Source organism: Solanum pennellii, chromosome 10 (genome assembly GCF_001406875.1).
Source record: "Solanum pennellii chromosome 10, SPENNV200".
Lineage (NCBI taxonomy): Eukaryota > Viridiplantae > Streptophyta > Magnoliopsida > Solanales > Solanaceae > Solanum > Solanum pennellii.
In genome coordinates, this window is record NC_028646.1 from 42,631,721 (window position 1) to 42,653,248 (window position 21,528).

Sequence of the window (21,528 nt, forward strand, 5' to 3'; positions counted from 1 at the left end):
TCCTAGCCCTGTACCCACTGTGTAAATTCAATCCCGAAGTTTCTCAATTGTCGAGGTGATTTCCATATTTCTGAGTCAAAACATTATTTTTTAGTTGTCCAAATAACCAGTGAGGACTTCGATCAGCTCAAGCCAACCATTCATGTTGATTAACTCGGTCAGGGCGCCCACATACTTGTTGAGGGATCTTCTATTATCTCTGTCAAGGTCGTTATATGACATTCTGAGTAGAGTGGGGGCTTCTACGACCATGTCAAATATTTGAAAGCAATTCATACCTACAAAACAAAACCCAGTTAAGTTTACCCACCCCATATTTGGTTTCCACATGTACATCATTCAAATGCCAAGCAAAATGATATGTCATGAGGTCGGAGACCTTGGACATGATTTTAGCGGTTTCAGCTAATGAACTTAATACGCCTTGGGTATTAAGCCTTCTAGATTAATGCTTAAGTTTGATTTTGGTTTCTCTCTATCTTAGGTTGACTAGATTTATTTTCAAGTGACGGTTACCCGAGTCGGACAGACGATGGGGTGAAGCTAACAAACAACGTTGGATGACCGCAAGCCAACTATTCAATTGCTACTTCCAAATGAAGACTTGTGTATTTCTGAAAGAAGTCATGGTAAGCCACGTAACTTCCTTTGCCCTAATCCAACTATTTGCCGTTTGGTGGAAGAATGTTGTGGAAATGAAACAGTTAAAAAAGCAAACAAATAAATAGTTAATTCAACGTGGCCAAAACACTTTACTTTTAAGGTTAGAATCCTCAAAATCCCTAACAGAGTCGTCATTCCTGTTTTAACGTTTTCTTTCGAAATAAATATTTTAAGTCAGTTTTGACTTTTTAAGAGTCGCCACATAATTTTTAAAAAAAATCAAGAAAACTTAGTTTTCAAAAGACTTAAACAAAAAATTCATTTTGAAAACTTTAAAGGGGTTCGGGGATTCATATTTATATTTTAAGGTGTTTAAGACACCTAAAATACCCGTTAATACGGTTTTCTGGCAACAAACTTGTTTGACTAAGAAATAACTAACTTGTTTTGAAATAAAAATTATTCAAAGTTTGTTTGTGATGAAGTATTAATTTACTGTCTAAGTGAACTAGACTTGCAATATTTATTATTTTTTAGCTCAACTCAAATCGATTGATTTATTTTAAATTGCTCAAATATAACGGCGTCTGGCAGGGATTTGAATTTTTCGACCCTAAAACTAACGAAAAAACAATAACAAGCAAACAGTGATAAAGTAAGAGAAAGAGAGAGAGAGAATACATGCAGAGAGAAAGATTGAGGTCCAAGTCCGGTTTCTGTCCTCCAGGTGTGGTATTTGGACCCCTTTCGTGTTGGTCTTTGGACACCTTCTATTTGTACCTGTCATGCATTGTCTAAAGCTTAACCAGTGAGCAAAATGCGATTTAATAGGGTAGAGAGGAGAGAAATCTTCCTCTAAAAAAATGGATATGAAGAGATCTATACCACGTTTTTTTAAAAGAACACAAATCCAACAAATGAACAAATTATATTCACAATGAAAGCAATGCAATCGTCTAACACATTTTGACGCTTTCTAAACACATTTTTATGCAGACATGAACACTCTTTCATAAAAAATAAAAAAAAGACAGAGCCCTATCAACCATCCATTAAAATGAGCTAAGACTTGAGGAGAGCATAATTATCATGAATTTCGAAAAAATGTAAACAGAGAGACGATTTTAACAATAATCACTAAATAAATTTTGAACTTCATTATCATTTCATGAAAAAGGTAAAACTAATACTTAAGAGAAAATTTATCTTCAAAAAACTAATATAAGCAACGTGAAGCCCGTGCAGAACAGAACTCAGGGCAACATCTATTGGTGACTTAAAAGAATAAGAGATTTAGGACTAGTTCACCTTTTGATGGGCATCGAATGGAGACAACTGCGAGTCTGGAGACGACTTCTACCATGCAAGCACGGACACAAATCCAAAGACGAGCAACAAAAAGGGGAATGACGGAATCTCGGCCTCAAACGAGGTTATGATGGGCAGAACAGAGAAATTGAACTAATACTAGAATTAATTCTCTTATGCTCTTATTTAAAACATCAATATCTTATCTCTATTTTTCTCCTAAGTTATTTCTATTAGGATCAGCAAATCAATGCCGAATCTTTCCTAATTTTTCTTCCCCGTCCTTGGTGAAATTTAGTCTTTTTCTTCTATCTCCCCCCTCACATAGAAAGAGATGAGGCCTATTTAAACACTGAAATTAGGGAAGAAAAGCTTGGGGGAAAAGAACAAAAAATCCCAACGGATTCGAAGGACCGGAATCAAAAATTCAAAACTCAACATTCTTTTCCAATTAAAAAGAGACAACCATCCCTGACATTTTAATCCATTCCGGAAGAGGTAAGAAGGAACAGATGGCTAAGATGAATTCTATCGCCCTTGCTGTTATGTGGCCTCATCTCCAAGCGCGAGGATAGTTCCGCGTGCTCCCTTTTGCTATTGTGATAGCAGACGGGAAGGGGACGTCCAAAGGAAGGCGACAATAATTGCAATGCAGCAGTACTAGGCTTCCATATGTTGACGTCGTTTGCCACTGCTGTTTGGAAACACTCTTTGGATTTTTGACACTAGAGACGTCTGGGTCTCAATGTTGAAGGAATAAAAGGGGCGGGGTTGGGGGAAATGGATAAGGTTGAAGGAATAAGGAATTTGGGTTGCTGAAATTCAAAAGAAGCCCGAATCTTGTTCAATGATGGGTTAAGGGGAAATGGTTTAGGATGTATTGGAATTTAGGAAATAGTCAAATTAAATTTATTTTAGAAAATTTGACTAAAATTTGAATAAGATGAATTAATATAAATTAATTAATGAGTTTCTTACTTTTAACAAGATAAAATAATTAACTTAATCATGAACTAATGACTCAAAAAGATGTAAACTAATAATTTAGACAAAATTAATACAATAAATTATTACGTAAAACTCAAATCTTTTTGACACGATTTTTAAATATTTAAAAAATATATATTTATTGTTCAAAAATTATAAAATGACTAAAAATAAACTTGAAAATATCTGATTTTTCTTATATAAAGTTAATTATTCCCAATTGTTTGGATTAAAAAAGCTCGAAGATTAATTTATATCGAGGGGTCAAAAATTGGGTGTCAACAACTATCAAAACACATGTATTTACTGACTAAAAACCAAACTGAAATAGAAATTAACTCCTAAACATTGGGTATCTAACTTAATAGAACTATTGCATTAGGAGTGTTTGTAATTCTAAATCAAAGAATCAATATATACATAAAATATTACAAGGTCTTCAATCTTGAATCTCACCAGTCTAGGTCTTATGCTTCTACATTATTGTCTTGAAACAACATCAAGAATTCTTAAACAGTGTTTGTATCATCTATGGGATTCTTTTGAGTAAACTCAAGGACAGTAAAACATGTGAAGTTAGGATATAGTCGAGGGTTGTTATAGCCCTCCAATTGATTTGGTGGACTCACCACCTTTTCTTTGTCTGTAAAAAGAAAGAAAGCAAGTGTTTTTCTAGGATTGTTGTTGTTAGCAACTTCTCTATGCAAGGAACTTTTTTATATTCCATTTGATGAGGCCTGCAAAAAGAAAACACTAAATATGTTACATTGAAGTTGTAAGTCTAAGAGTCCATGATGTATATCATTGAGCGACATGTGGAATGATTTTTTAATGTTTTTCACCAAAAAATGCATTATTTGGTTAATTGAGTTTGGTTATATTATTTGTGTGTAACACATATGCATAATACATTAGCTTATTGTACTGTTCTAGTTTGTAAATTAGCTTACCATAAATTTATTTCCTATGTTAAACACAAAAGCATTAAAATTTGGACCAAAGGAGTACCATTCATTTTCCACAAAAACCTAAACTCCGCTAAGAGAATCTTGATGAAGAATGGTTCATGATGTTGGATCATAGTGAGGACCTATTTCTAAGTTGAGCTCTGGTTTATGGCACTAGACATAATTAAGGCTCATTACGAATTCATTATCTTCGAAAAACACTTTCAAGTGGCTCTTCGGTACACCTAGTCTCATTCTTTAAAGTTCCATGATCCTAAGTGAAAGTGTGCTTATGGAATAGCAATATTCTTGATAAACATTCATCTATAATTAAAGGGAAAAAAGGTTAATTCATTTACATAATAGAAAAAAAGAAAATAGATACTCCNTCTAACTATGATCTAAGTTGTATGACTTATGTTATGATCATGTAAATGGTTATGTTTATGTGTGTGTGTATATATATATATATATATATGCGTGTGTGTGTGTGTGCGTGCATTTTACAAGAATATCATGTAATTAAGTGGACTTCAACATGTCATGCAAAAAAACAAAAAAATACATTTTTATGAAACATACCAAAAAGAAAAGTACGAGAAAAATTTGAAAAAGATGACAGCTAAGTTAGTCGATTGTCCTTACCGGTTTTTTGAGCTATCCCCCCAATGTCCTTTGGAAATACTCCTGAACTATGTGAGATGAGCTTTCTTTAGTAGAGTATCGTAAAGAGAGTGTCTCTTTCCAAAGAAGTGTTAATAATACCTTCGAGTGAAGCTTCTGGTAACCAAAAATTTAACAGATTTGTTTTGAGATTTTTCCTTTTCATAGAAAGGCATGTTAAAGAACATGTCCATATAATGATGGGCATTAGAGATGAGATAAGCATCAACTGCTGCCAATTTGTGTTATAAAAAAAAACAGAATTACTTGTTCTAATAAAAATTTTTTTGCAAAAACATAAAGTAACAAAAAATTACTGAATCAGTAAGAAAGAAGAACAAAAATTTAATTAACAAAAATTTAAATGTCTAAAACATGTACCAGAATCTGAAAAAAAATTTAACAGAAAAAAGATCAAGTCCACTGAACTCACTGTGTCTCCTTAAGGATATTATTCCCCTTTAGTATCCGAGGTTTGATTTTGAACATGACCTCCCAGTGTAAAATTATCTCAATCAGCAGAGTATAGATACCAAAAACTCTGGTGACAACAAACCACTCAACAACAGTATAATACACGAAGTAATTGTTTTGCAGAAGAATAAGAAGAGATCAGAAAAAATCGTAAGGAAAAATTCTGATGAGTGAATGGAATTTATAGGCAAGAGGAACAGGTTCTAAAAGGTTGCAACCCTCTCAGAATACACACGACCATTAGTGAAGGTTTGCAAACTTTCAAATGGTACTGGTTGTTTATTAAAGTTGCAACCTTTCAGAACAGTCATTTTCAAAACGGTAGAAAATTTAAATAAAACTGAATTTTTTTTTAAATAAAATGGGTCGCGTGCGGATCCGATTCGGGTAGGATTAATCAACCAAAAATTTTAAACATTTAAGTTAAGTTCGACTAAATAACTGGAAACGTGTATTATCAACTAATTAAATAATTATAATCAACTTTGTTCAAAAAATAATCTCTCAATCGATCATTTTTCAAAGATGAAGCCGAGGCGAGCTGAGCGAGCGACGACGATGACGGTGCAAGAGATGTCCCTCTTTCCAACCCTTTTAACAATTAATAGGAGTTTTTTTTATATTTAAACTCTCCTATTTTTCTTTCCACCATTGATGAGGGACAAATGCTTTTTTCATTAATGCATAAGAGGACTTTTCAATTTCCTAACTCTTTATGTTCTCAACTTTTAAAGTTCCTCAATTTGCCTATATTTCCCATCAACTCTTGGTACATATCCACCAATCCCCCACATTGATAGGAAATGGTTAGAACATAGGAATGAACAGACAAGTATGTACTTTACAGAAAGGATTAATTGCATCTGGATAAGTAGGTTTCCCCTTAGACTTTCCATAGTGAACATATGCCGGATATACTGGGTCAATCAGTAGATGAATTATCTTTGAACCGTCGAGCTTTGGTGTATACCTGGACAACCATATGTCACAAAATTAACCCTTAAATGTTTATGGTTCTTACGTTTGTGTATGTTTCAGCCATGAACACCTCCTGGTTTCATGAATGTGTAGACAATAGGCTTTTGACATAAAATTCTCTTTGAAGCGGCTTCCACTTAACACTCACGATTTCTAACTGTGTCATCTTGTAGATACACTAGTTGGCCAAATATACCAAACATAGCTAATCATTAAAAATTTTAAGTTTTATTACCTCATTAACAATCCTTAAAGTCTTAACTTTGAACCTAAACGTTGTCTTCATTATGAGAATGCATTGAGTTGATTGACAATGTCGAACCGTCAGCCACAACTTTATTTTTCTCCTTGAATCAATCTCTTGGGATCTCCAGTTTGCTAGATTGAGTTACCGTCCTGCTGACTTGTCCTAAGTCGTAAACCCATTTCCTTAGATGATTTTTCAATTTCCTATCTCACTAAGCCTTTCATTAGTTGATCTGACACATTATCCCTTGACTTTACATAGTCAATTGTGATAATTCCACTAGAGAGCAGTTGTTTTACGGTGTCATGTAACCGGTATATGACGAGACTTTCCATTGTTTATGACGCTCCCTGCCCTACCTATTACTTCTTGACTATCACAACGTATGCAAATAGGTCCAATAGGTTTGGGCCAGAATGAAATATCCTCTAAGAAATTCCGGAGTTATTGAGCTTCTTCACCAGCCTTATCCAAAGCAATGAATTCAGATTTCATTGTGGAGCAAGCAATACATGTCTGTTTTAACAATTTCAAAGAGACTGCTCCTCCACCAAGTATGAACACAAAACCACTTGTGGATTTACTTCATTTGACCCGGTAATCCAATTTGCATCACTATATCTTTCAATCACATCGGGATATTTATTATAATGGAAAGCATAGGTTGTGTATATTTCATATATCCCAACACACGTTTCATTGTCATCCAGTGAGTTTAATTCGAATTACTAGTGAAATGACTCAGTTTGCTAGTAGCACATTCTATATCTCGTCACATACAATTCATAATATACATCAAACTTCGCAATACTCTGGCATATTCCAATTGAGAGTCACTTTAACATTTATTCTTTTTAAATGTAAAGCTTAAATTAATTGGAGTTTTGACAATATTTAAATTCAAGTACTTGAACTTAGCCAATACCCTTTCAATATAATGAGATTGAGATAATGTTTGTCCATAAGGAGTTTTGATAATCCTGACCCTTAAGATCAAATCAACAACTCCTAAGTCCTTCATATTGAACTTGTTGGACAACATGTGCTTAATAGAATTTATATCATCAGTGTTATTAATCATTATTAACATGTAATTAACATACAAATAAACAATGACTTCATGATACATAACGTTTTTAATGTAAACACATTTATGACGTTCGTTAATCTTGAATGCATTTGCCAGCATTGTTTGGTAAAATATAGCATGCGATTATTTGGGTGCTTGTTTGAGTCCATAAAGTGACATCACAAATTTGCATACTTTATTTTCTTTACCAGGAACTATAAACCCTTCAGGTTTTCTTTACTGGAAAACTACGTTCTTGAGAGAGACGAGGTGAACCAGACTAGTTCATGACTATTTTCCACAATTTCTAGTGCTATAGGTAAGATAATCACTCCCCTAATATATAATTCGATTCTTAGAACTTAAAATCTTGAGTAATTATCATTGGTTAAGGGTTTTGGTTTAACACACCAGAAACTAGTAGGATAAACTAGATTTTGACATGAGAGTTAATTCCTAGTAATCACTCCGCGTACTTTAAAGAAGGGTTTTGAGTTCGTCAAGGTACGATCCACCGAGGACCGACCAAGAGTCACGAAAGGAACAACCCACACCCCTGGTGAGGTGTCGTGGTTCAGGGTTCCTAAAACAATGTTACAAACCACCACCCATGCTTGACCAGCATTCCCTGTAGGTCCACTCAAGGGCCATGGGTATGGTCTCATGGTTGAAGCATAATGTTGATTTCAAACGTTTAAGTAGGGGATTTGTGTAATTTTCATACATAAATTAATTATTAACTGACATGTTTTACCCTAGTTTAGACCAACAATATAAATACTTTAGACTCTTAACTAAGTCATCCTTAATAATTATTTTTAAACCCCCAAAAGAAACCCAAATCAAGAAGAAGAAGAAGAAGAAGAAGAAAAAAAAGAAGAAGAAGAAGAAAAAGAAGAAGAAGGAGAAGGAGAAAGAGAAGGAGAAGGAGAAGGAGAAGAAGAAGGGGAAGGCGAAGGAGAAGGAGAAGGAGAAGGAGAAGGAGAAAGAGAAGTACGAGAAGAAGGAAGAGAGAGAGGAGAAGGAGAAAGATAAGAAGAAGGAGGAGGACGACGAGGAGAAGAAGAAGGCGAAGGTAAAGGAGAAGGAGTAGGATAGGAGGAGGAGGACAAAGAAAAGAAGGAGAAGATCAAGCTAGGACAAGAAGCCGATTAAAGAAGTTGAAAAAGAAGAAGGAGGAGGATGAGGAGTAGTAGGAGGAGGAGGTTAAGGAGGAAGGAGGAGTAGTAGTAGCAGGAGGAGGAGGAGGAGGAGAAGAAGAAGAATAAGAAGGAGAAAAAGAAGAAGGAGAAGAAGAAGAATGAGACCCTTTTTGTGATGTTTGTTCAAAATCTATGGTTAAATATAGCTTTGAAAGTATTTCTTTTTCAAAATATAATTCAAACAACATATGAAATTCTATCCAAATTTTATGCATACTAAAGATTTAAGGGCAATCAGGTAAAAGTGGAAAAAAATTGGTCTATTGTTTAATCGGAAGATGATGAACAAGGGAAATTGTTGGCCCAAAGAAAAAGTGTTCAGTCAGAAGAACTCAAAACTTCATTCCATCAAACTAGAGTGCCAATATTTCGTGGCAATTGAAGAGTTTTCTTAAACTAAGAGGAAACAAAGCCTCTGCGAGTAGTTCAACCATTTTTGTTATTCCATATTGATATTTAACATGAAGTTGTTCATATATTCAAGATGCTCTCCACCTATTTTCTGCTCCTCAAACACTCAAGGGATATAGAACTATCGTAGGAATGGTTGGAGTGGATACTACTAGGAAATCCATCAGCACAAGACACTTCCTAAGACGATGATTTTACACCTGAAGCGGTTTGGTTATGGAAGTTATGAAAGTACCAAATTGAATAAACCTTTGTATTTTCCTCTTGATCTTGTGACAAGCCCTAGAGTAGAAAAATGCATAGGTTTATGCAATTTGGTACTTCCATAGCTTCCATAACCAAACCTTTACAGGTGTAAAATCATCATCTTAAAGTGTCTGAAGCTGATGGAGTTCCTAGAAGTAGACCCTCAAACCATTCCTACGGTACTTCTATATCCCTTTGTGTCTCAGGGTAGAAAACATGCTGAGAGCATATTGAATGTTATGAACAACTTCGTGTGAATTAGCAAGATGGAATACCAAATATTATTTAACTATCAGAGAGACTTTACTACCTCTCACTTTTACAAGGCTCTTCAACGCCCCCCCAGAAATAAGATTTAAATTTGAAGGAACGAAATCCTGAGATTTTATGACTACAGACTTGTTCATTGGGCCGATATTTTCCCACTCTTCATCGTCTTCCAATGGAACAACAAACAAATTTTTTTCACTTGAACCTGATTGTCCTTCAAACTTTAGCATGCTTAAAACTTTGATAGAAGTTTATATGTTGTTTGAACCAGAGTCTAAAAATGTGAATATTTTCAAAGATATATTTCACCATATATTTTGAAAAATATTTCTTAAAAAGTTCTCAAATATTCTAAGAATTTGTTGAGAAGGGCTTAATAAAGCTTAATTTCATGGCCAGTGAGTTTTATATATTTTGAAGAAAATTTTAGAAAAGGAAATATATTTAAAGATATGTTTGACCATAGATTCAAATCAGAGTTTAATAAAGCTTAATTTCATGGCCAATGAGTTTTATATATTTTGAAGAAAATTTTAGAAAAGGAAATATATTTAAAGATATGTTTGACCATAGATTTCAAATCACAGTATGAAAATATCTCTTTAAAAATGTTGAAATGTTAAAAAATGGTGTAATTGCTAACAATGGCTGAATAATGATTAAAAATGGGGTTTAAATTTTTTTTTATAAAATGTTTATAGACATATCTGCACATAATATAGCATAATCATTGTCACGACCCAAAACGAGCCGCGAATGGCACCCACAATTATCCTTCTATGTGAGCGAACCAACAAATCTAAACCCCAACGTTTACCAATATTTCAACCATAGTGAACAAAATATAACGCGGAAGACTCAAAACTCATTAACGAGAATCAATTAAATAACTTCTAAAACTCAATACTTATTATTCCCAAAATCTTGAAGTCATCACACCAAGAACATCTATCCTCAAATTTCTAATTCTAAGAGTATTTAAGAAGCTAAAATAAGTAAAAGAGATGGTCCATATCCGAACTTCAAGACATCAAGATGTAAAGGGGAGAATCCAGCACGAGCTAGGAATAATAGCTCACCCTGAATTCTGATATGCTGGAGACTGGCTAGATCTGAGGACGAGTCGAAGTCGATGGCACGCTTGCTGCACTCCACAAATAACAAAGAAGAAAATTACAAGTAGGGGTCAGTACAAGGAACAAGTACTGAGTACGTATCATCGGCCAACTCAAGATAGAAAGCAATATATATCAAATAATATTATAAAATCAACCAAAATACTCAATAAGGTGCAAGCACAAACACCTGAACCATTGGGAACAACACCAAGCGCACCTATGAGGACTCAAGCCTCCACACCATACTCATTTGGGAAATAGGTTCTTTGAATTTAATTACATTTACATAATTCAAGATTCATTCCCTCCAATGTTACCGTGTCGGAACGTGACACTCCAATCCCCTAATACTACCGTTTCAGAACGTGACACTCCGATCCCATAATACTACGTGTCGGAATGTGACACCCGATCTTCTATTACTACATGTCGGAACGTGACACCCGATCCCCTATTACTACGTGTCGGAATTTGACACTCTGATCCCCTAATACTACGTGTTGGAACGTGACACCCGATCCCCTATTACTACGTGTCAGAACGTGACACCCGATCCCCTATTCTCATTGCTTTAATTCATCAAGTCTCTTTTATGTTAAAACATCATCTTAATAGAGAGGGATAAGATTTAGGATTCCACAATCACAACATACAAACACACAATCAAGCATATAGAAGACTTTACAATACTACCCAATAAATATCAATCGCTATTTAGAGTTTACCATGAAATAGCATAAACCATAACCTACCTCCACCGAAGAATTCGTGATAAAATAAGCTACTTCCCAATGCCTTTGCTTTGATCTTCGCTTTTCCCTTTTTCTCGCTCGTTCTCCCTCTCTTTCTGTTCTTTTTATTTTTCCTCCCAATTTTTTTTCTTTTACCCTAGTTATCATATAATTCATTATGACAAAAGTAACCCATTATTTATTTTACGTTACCTCCTTTAACCCCCAAGTAAATAAGTTATTAAACTTACCCACTAATTCATACAGTTTGGCATGAATAGTCCAAAACAACTCTTAAAACTTTTAGCAGAAATCCGACCCAGTCGAGGTTACGCAGCTCGTGACGGTCCGTCGTACCTGCGACGGTCCGTCCTGCAGATCCGTCACAAAGTTCAGAGGGTCAATTTCAGTAAGTGGTCTGTGACGGTACGTCTTGCCTACGACGGTCCGTGCTGCAGTTCCATCGTGAAGTTCAGAGAGTTGATCCCAGCACCCAAATTTTCGAGTTTAAGTGTTTTGGGACGGAGATCCTCGACGGACCGTTGTGCCTGTGACGGTTCGTCCTACTTGTCGTCGAGGTCAATGAGGAGAGAAACAGGACAATTACACAAGTATAGGATGACGGGGTCCATGACGGTCCGTCATGACCATGACGGTCCGTCGCGTGATCCGTCGACCCAGTCAGTTTTTATCACAAATGATTCTACTGCTCGAAACGACTAAACAGGTCGTTACAATAGATACCAATTTACCCATCGTTCGTCCCCGAACGATCACAAGAAGAAAAACAAGGGCGAGAAAAAGTACCTGAATCTGCAAAAAGGTGTGGGTATCTTGCTTGCATATCAGCCTCCTTCTCCCAAGTGGACTCTTCAATTGGTCGATTCTTCCATTGAACCTTGATGGATGCAATCTCCTTTGATCTCAACTTGCGGATTTCTCTATCTAGGATAGCAACAGGCTCCTCATCATAAGACAAATTCTCATCAAGAAGAACTGAATCCCAACGAATAATGTAGTTTCCATCCCCATGGTATCTTTTCAGCATAGACACATCAAATACAGGGTGCACTCCTGACAGCCCAGGAGGCAAGGCTAATTCTTAAGCTACCTCCCCCACGCTCTTCAGAACTTCAAATGGACCAATATACCTCGGACTAAGCTTACCTCGCTTACCAAATCGCATCACCCCTTTCATTGGTGAAACCTTCAGCAAGACTCGTTCACCCTCCATAAAATCCAAGTCTCTAACCTTTCGATCTGCATATTATTTTTGCCTGTTCTGAGCTGCTAGAAGATTTTCCTGAATGAATTTTACTTTATCTAACGATTCCCTCAAAAGATCAGTACCCCATGGTCTCACATCAAATGCATCAAACCAACCAATGGGAGATCTACATCTCCTCCCATACAGTGTCTCAAATGGGGCCATATCAATACTTGAGTGATAGCTATTATTGTATGAGAACTATGCTAGGGGTAAGAAGTTATCCCAATGACACCCAAATTCTATCACACATGCACGAAGCATATCTTCCAACACCTGAATCGTTCGCTCAGACTGACCATCGGTCTGAGGGTGAAATGCAGTACTAAGATCCAACATAGTACCTAATTCAGCATGCAATGTTTTCCAAAACTTAGAAGTAAATTGTGTACCTCTATCTGATATGATGGAAAGCGGAACTCCATGCAATCGAACAATTTCTGAGATATAGAGTTTGGCTAACTTCTCTACATTGTAGGTCACCTTGACAGGAATGAAGTGAGCAGACTTAGTTAATCTGTCAACAATTACCCAAATGGAGTCATACTTACCCAATGTCTTTGGAAGACCAACTACGAAGTCCATTGCAATTCTCTCCCACTTCCATTAAGGAATGGGCATTCTCTGAAGTGTCCCTCCAGGCCTTTGGTGTTCATACTTTACCTGTTGACAATTCGGGCATTGAGCAACAAAATCAACAATGTCACGCTTCATCCTACTCCACCAAAAATGTTGCTTTAGGTCACGATACATTTTGGTTGCACCGGGATGTATAGAATACCTTGAACTATGAGCCTATGTACGAATAGTGTGAATCAAATCATCGACGCGGGGCACACATACCCTCCCCTTAATTCTCAAAACGACTTCCTCATCAATTTTTTCTTCTTTACCCTCTCCTCGCAATACCATATCTCAAATCCGAATCAGTTTCTCATCAGTAAACTGCTTTCCCTTAATCTTGTCAAGAAAGGAAGATCTTGCCTCCACACAGGCCAGAAATCCTCCTTTCTCTAGTATTTCCAGCCTCATGAGGTCATTAGCCAGAGTCTGAACCTCTCTAGCCAATGGGCGTCTAGAAACCTGCAAGTGAGCTAGACTTCCCATGCTCCCTGCCTTTCTACTTAAAGCATCTGCCAAAACGTTAGCTTTACCTGGGTGATACACGATAGTAATATCATAGTCCTTCAGTAGTTCCATCAACCTCCTCTGTCTCAAATTCAAATCTATCTACGTAAAGACATACTATAAACTAAAATGATCTGTATAGACTTCACACTTAACCCCATATAGATAATGTCTCTATTGCTTTAATGCAAACACTACTGCAGCCAACTCCAAATCATGGGTCGGATAGTTGCATTCATGTACCTTTAGTTGCCTCGAAGCATAAGCAATTACATTCTTCTCTTGCATTAGCACTGCACCCAACCCAGAATAAGATGCATCACAATAAACAATGAAATTCTTACCTTCCACTGGCAAGGTAAGAATTGGTGCAGTAGTCAACAAGGTCTTGAGTTTCTGAAAACTTTCTTCACATTCGTCCGACCATACAAATGGAACACTTTACTTAGTTAAATTTGTCAGTAGGGAAGCAACAGAGGAAAATCCCTTGACAAATCGACGGTAGTAGCTAGCTAAACCAACAAAGCTTCTTACCTCTGTAACATTAGTGGGTCTTACCCAACTCTTCACCGCTTCAATCTTAGAAGGATCCACCATAACTCCATCCTTAGAGACCACGTGCCCCAAGAAGGACACTGAATCTAGCCAAAACTCACACTTGGAGAATTTGGCATAAAGCCTTTTCTCCCTCAACACTTCCAACACAATTCTCAAATGCTCCTCATGTTCTTTCCTGCTTTTTGAGTATATCAGTATATCATCAATGAATACAATGACAAAGAGGTCCAGATATGGCTTAAAAATCCCGTTCATCAGGCTCATGAAAGCAGCAGGGGCATTCGTAAGTCCAAAAGACATTACTAAGAATTCATAATGACCATACCTGGTTCGAAAAGTAGTCTTTGGCACATCTGCTGCCCGTATTTTCAATTGATGATAACCAGATCTCAAATCGATTTTTGAGAAGGTACAAGCACCTTGTAACTGATCGAACAAATCATCAACGCGAGGAAGAGGATACTTGTTCTTAATAGTCACCTTATTCAGTTGCCTGTATTCTATGCACATCCGAAAACTTCCATCCTTCTTCTTCACAAATAAAACCGGAACACCCCAAGGGGATGCACTTGGCCTAATATAGACTTTACTTAACAACTCCTGAAGTTGGGCCTTTAACTCCCTTAACTCAGCTGGAGCTATCCTATAAGGGGGCATGGAAATGGGGCGAGTACCCGGCTCCAGATCAATACAAAACTCAATATCCCTATCTGGTGGCATACCAGGAAGGTCTGCTGGAAGCACATCCTGAAACTCACGGACTATCGAAACAGAATTAATCGAAGGTACTTGAGAAGTATCATCCTTGAGATGTGCCAAGAAAGCTAAACAACTCATACTAACCATTCTCTTAGCACGAAGAAAGGAGATGATACGAACTGGGGTGTAAGTATAGTCACCCTCCCACACTAACAAATCTGTCCCAGGCTTGGCCAATGTTACAGTTTTTGCGTTACAATCTAACATTGCAAAATTTTGAGAAAGCCAAGTCATACCCAGAATTACATCGAAATCAACCATCTCTAGAATAATCAAGTCTACATGAGTATTTCTCCCCACAAAAGTCACAAGACAAGACCTATACACCTTCTCAACTATCACAGACTCACCCACAGGAGTAGAGACACGAATAGGCATGTCAAGCAAATAACAATGTAAACCAAGACCAGTAGCAAATGCGGAAGATATATATGAAAATGTGGATCCAGGATCAAATAACACAGAAGCCATGCAATCACAAACCAAAAGATTACCTGTGATAACAGAATCAAATGTCTCTGCTTCAGATCATCCGGGGAAAGCATAACAATGGGACCTATCACCTGTCTGTCTGTTGCCCCTAACATGTTGTGCTGCAGTAGTTCTAACTTGCCCGCCACCTCGGCTGATTTGGTGACCACCATTACCTTGTCCACCACGTCCTCCAGAATGGCGGCCTCTCCCACGACCACCGCTACCTCTAACTATTGGGGGTCTGTAACTCTGTTTTGGACAAAACCTCCTAATATGTCCAGTCTCTCCACATCCATAACACTCTCTGGAGTCAAGCATAGGTCTCTGTGAGAACGGCGAAGTCTGGGGATAACCTCCAAACTCAGAGAAATGCTGACCAGTCTGCTGTGGACCCCCAACTGCAGCCTGCAGTGAAGACTGAATAGGTCGGGCTGGGTAACCTCCTGAACTCTGCCCTCTGGAGTAAGAACCGCTAAACTCACCTCCCTTACGAAACTTCTTAGATGTCGATGCCATGGTGAAGTCGTCTGGCTTCACTCGCTCCACCTCTATCACAAAATCTACCACTTCCTGAAAGGATTTTGCTGTAGTAGCTACCTGTAAGGCTGGGATCTGCAAATCTGACCTCAATCCCTTACAAAACAGTGAATCCGCTCTTGCGGACTGAAGCAAAGCTGGGTGTCATACTTGGATAGTGCACGAAATTTAGTCTCATAAGCAGTAACCGACATCCTGCCTTGCTCTAGGCTCAGCAACTCATCTCTCCTCCTATCCCTTAAAGTCGGGGATATAAACTTCTCCATAAATAGGCTAGAGAATGATGCCCAAGTCATAGGTGGTGCCTGTGCGGGTTGACACTCAACATACGACCGCCACCACATTTTGGCATTTCCCTGAAACTGATATGTCACAAACTCAACACCGAATCGTTCCACTATGTCCATCTTATGTAGCAGTTCGTGAAAATCAACCAGAAAATCATAGGCATCCTCAGATTCAGCACCCTTGAAGACTGGAGGTTTCAACTTCAAGAACTTAGTGAAAAGTTCATGTTAATCACTCGTCATTATAGGCCCTGTAGTCAATCGAGGAAACGTGCCTACTCCCAATGAGGCATCCATGCAGGGAGCCACAGCAGCTGCATGTTGTACTCCCGGAACTTGAGGTGCTGGTGTAGAAAACACTGGAGGTGTCTGTCCCTGATTAGATAACCCGCTAGGATAAGCAAGAACCTGGTTAATCATCTCTAGGGTAGGTTGGGGTGGTAATTCCTCATCCTGCACTTGCTCATTTTCCCCTTCCTCACCCTCTCTTACTACCTCATCAGTCGGTGGAGGAGTCACCGCCCTAGTACTAGCTGGACCAAGCGTTTGTCCTCTACCTCTAGAGGACGTCCTCCCGCGACCTCTACCACGGCCTCTTGCCACTGTTCCTCTTCGAGCTACAGCCCCAGTGGCTGGCTCAGACGCACCCTGTCTTGCCGGTGTTGGTGTGGGCACAGTTGTTGCTCTAGTTCTAGCCATCTGCGAAATAGAGTGAGGATGTCAGATACCAATTTGTATCACCTAGATACCAATTGGATCCAAGTAATAGCACGAAAGAATGAAAGAATGGAATTTTCCTAATGTCCTATAGCCTCTCAAAGAAAAGTAAGGGCGTCCCCTACCGTTCCTCAAGACTCTATTAGACTCGTTCTTGTGTGATGAGACCAACGAACCTAATGCTCTGATACCAAGTTTGTCACGACCCAAAACGAGCCGCAAATGGCACCCACAATTATCCTCCTATGTGAGCGAACCAACAAATCTAAACCCCAACGTTTACCAATATTTCAACCATAGTGAACAAAATATAACGCGGAAGACTCAAAACTCATTAACGAGAAACAATTAAATAACTTCTAAAACTCAATACTTATTATTCCCAAAATCAGGAAGTCATCACACCAAGAACATCTATCCTCAAATTTCTAATTCTAAGAGTATTTAAGAAGCTAAAATAATTAAAAGAGATGGTCCATGTCCGAACTTCAAGACATCAAGACGTAAAGGAGAGAATCTAGCACGAGCTAGGAATAATAGCTCACCCTGAATTCTGATATGCTGGAGACTGTCTAGATCTGAGGACGAGCCGAAGTCGATGGCACGCTTGCTGCACTCCACAAATAACAAAGAAGAAAATTACAAGTAGGGGTCAGTACAAGGAACAAGTACTGAGTAGGTATCATCGGCCAACTCAAAATAGAAAGCAATATATATATGAAATAATATTATAAAATCAACCAAAATACTCAACAGGTGGCAAGCACAAACACATGAACCATTGGCAACAACACCAAGCGCACCTATGAGGACTCAAGCCTCCACACCATACTCATTTGGGAAATAGGTTCTTTGAATTTAATTATATTTACATAATTCAAGATTCATTCCCTCCAATGTTACCGTGTCGGAACGTGACACTCTGATCCCCTAATACTACCGTGTCGGAACGTGACACTCCGATCCCCTAATACTACGTGTCGGAACGTGACACCCGATCCCTTATTACTACGTGTCGGAACATGACACTCGATCCCCTATTACTACATGTCGGAACGTGACACTCATATCCCCTAATACTACGTGTCGGAACGTGACACCTGATCCCCTATTACTACGTGTCGTAACGTGAAACCCGATCCCCTATTCTCATTGCTTTAATTCATCAAGTCTCTTTTATGTTAAAACATCATCTTAATAGAGACGGATAAGATTTAGGATTCCACAATCACAACATACAAACAAACAATCAAGCATATGGAAGACTTTACAATACTACCCAATACATATCAATCGCTATTTAGAGTTTACTATGAAATAGCATAAACCATAACCTACCTCCACCGAAAAATTCGTGATCAAACAACCTACTTCCCAATGCCTTTGCTTTCCTCTTCGCTTCTCCCTTTTTCTCGCTCGTTCTCCCTCTCTTTCTTTTCTTTTTATTTTTCCTCCCAAATTCTTTTTCTTTTACCCTAGTTATCATATAATTCATTATGACAAAAGTAACCCATTATTTATTTTACGTTACCTCCTTTAACCCCCAAGTGAATAAGTTATTAAACTTACCCACTAATTTCATACAGTTTGGCATGAATAGTCCAAAACACCCCTTAAAACTTTTAGCAGAAATCCGACCCAGTCGAGGTTACGCAGCTCGTGACGGTCCGTCGTACCTGCGACGGTCCGTCCTGCAGATCAGTCACAAAGTTCAGAGGGTCAATTTCAGTAAGAGGTCTGTGACGGTACGTCGTGCCTACGACGGTCCGTGCTGCTGTTCCGTCGTGAAGCTCAGTGAGTTGATCCCAGCACCCAAATTTTCGAGTTTAAGTGTTTTGGGACGGAGATCCTCGACGGACCGTAGTGCCTGTGACGGTTCGTCCTACTTGTCGTCAAGGGCAATGAGGAGAGCAACAGGAAAATTACACAAGTATGGGACAATGGGTCCATGACGGTCCGTCATGACCATGACGGTCCGTCGCGTGATCCGTCGACCCAGTCAGTTTTTATCACAAATGATTCTACTGCTCGAAACGACTAAACAGGTCGTTACAATCATAAGTGAGATATTTCAAAGCTTTTTAAGGAGAAATTTTCCATCTCTGATTTGAAATCTATGGTAAAAAATATCTTTAAAAATATTTCCTTTTTAAAATGTTTCTTCAAAACATATAAAACTATAATTCTTAAAATTAGGATTTAACTTTGTCCTAGAATGTACATAGACATACCTACACATACTAGATATTTTAAGGCTCGTGATACAAACCCAATGTAATTTCACATATTTTATTGAAAAAACTATATAAATTTACTACTTTAAATATTATAATCCTCTTTCTTATACATCCCTATTTCCTCTCAAATATAGCTATTTTTTCCCAAATACATACAAAATCCCTCTCAAATAAATTCCTCCCCCAAAGTAATATGACATTTGCAATATATTGGAGATCAAGGAACGTATTCGAGAGTAATGAAAAATTTGAGATTTTTGTAATTGAAGTAACTTCCTGGATATGCTGTAGTTAGCCTCTAAAGTCTTGAGATTTTTTTACTTTATACTATTTTTTATTTAGTAATATATCAATTTATAATCATTTTCAAAAGGTCATAAGACATAAATATGTCGTTTACAACCTAAATTTAAAAAGTAGAAACTCTGAAAAGTTCTATGCATCAAGGAAATAGAGAAATGCATTAGACTATAAATTAAAACATTTCGTAGAGGAGAAATATATAAAATGTTGATATGTTTGAAAAAGCTCATCGCTCTTTATATGTATTCACAAGTGGTATTTATTTTCCACAATTTTATTATCTTTGTTTTGTAATATTTGCACCATAAGCTTTGCATAGGATAATATATTAATCACTAATCAATCAATTCGTAAAGATCGACTTAAAGTCTTTCACATATCTATTGCTTCAACTTATGTATACTGTTGTGTTTGTAATAGACTTTGTCGATGAATTTTGTGATAAATTTTATTATTGTCTTCGATAAATAGAAATAATTAAAAAAAATAATTCCTAACTTCATTACAATAAAGACAATCAAGAAAGCAACTTTATTTCTATATACATAACAATTACCGTAGTGTTATATTCTAAATATTGAAAGTATTTATTCAAAAAGTGATTTTTACTCCACAACAATAAAAACAATTATGAAAGAAACTTTCTTTTTATATACAATTAATTACTATAATGTTATATTTTAAATTACATTAATTACTTTTTTTATACTACACTCTTAATATTATAACGTAAAGAAAACATTAAATCTTACCCCCACTAAATAACCAATATACTTTTTTTCAGGTTGTTTTTCCTAATTTTATTTATTTGTTAGTTTTTTTTCTTCCTTTATATTTCTCAGCGAAGTATTTTTCTATTGACATTTTCTTTTGTTGTTCTTCTTTATTTTTTAACTACTCATTTTTCTGTAGTTTGAATTTTAATATTCATTAGAATTTGAATGTAAACGTTTTCCTTGTCAAATTTTCTCTGTTAAATATTTTACTATATTTGATATTAAGAAAATATAGAAATGAAGTATTTCTATTTTTTAATCTTTCGATGAGTACACTATTAAATTATTGATTACTTGATAGTAAAACATTGTTCATTATTTTAGTCTCGAAATTTGATATTTTCTTTAAATTAATTAAAAATACTGATGCGTCATTTAAAAGACTATTTTAATAATAAAGATACGAATGTAGTGATTACATTAGGTAACATAATATTAAAAATATGATTACGCAATAACCTTTTAAATCTAGTAACAAAATATTAACTATTCAAACAAATTTTATTTTAATTAGTTCAAAATCTTCTTTCTAAAATATGTCAAAACATGTTTAATATTTATTATTGTTTGTGAGAAATTTATTAGTAGAAACTCTTCGTTTTTAAAAAATTACAATAATATCTTTATGGGGCCCATAACAAAAGTTAAGACATGTATGGATTCTTCTAGATTTTCATTTAGACTATTAACTACACAATTGTTATTTTCCCTTTAAATGACGTTAAAATTACTAAAATGTAGTTGGTTGTCAAACTTTATTTCTATATATATTAATAATTATTGTAAAGTTATAATTTAAATTACATTAATTAATTTTTTTTTGATACTAAACTCTTAATATCATGTCGTAAAGAAAACTCTAACCCTAAAAAATAGGGATAATGCACAAGTACCCGCTCAACCTATGCCCGAAATCCCAAAGACACACTTATACTATACTAAGGTCCTGTTACCCCCCTGAACTTATTTTATAAGTAATTTTCTATCCCTTTGTAGCCTTCGTGGCACTAGTTTGAAAAAAAAGTAAATCATCGTTGGGCCCACAAGATAGTGCCACGTAGGTCGAAAAGGGGAAAAAATTAATAATAAAATAAGTTCAGGGGAGTAATAGGACCTTACTATAGTATAAGTGTGTCTCTTAGATTTCGGACATAGGTTGAGGGGGTATTTGGACATTATCCCCACAAAATAACAAATATACTTTTTTCAGGTTGTTTTTTCCGAATTTATT

The 21,528-nt window shown here is 36.6% G+C and overlaps 1 pseudogene; it reads right to left on the minus strand.

The window, feature by feature from the left end:
* Positions 1–3,407: 3,407 nt before the first annotated feature.
* LOC107001269 lies at positions 3,408–5,293 on the minus strand (annotated as a pseudogene).
* Positions 5,294–21,528: the final 16,235 nt, after the last annotated feature.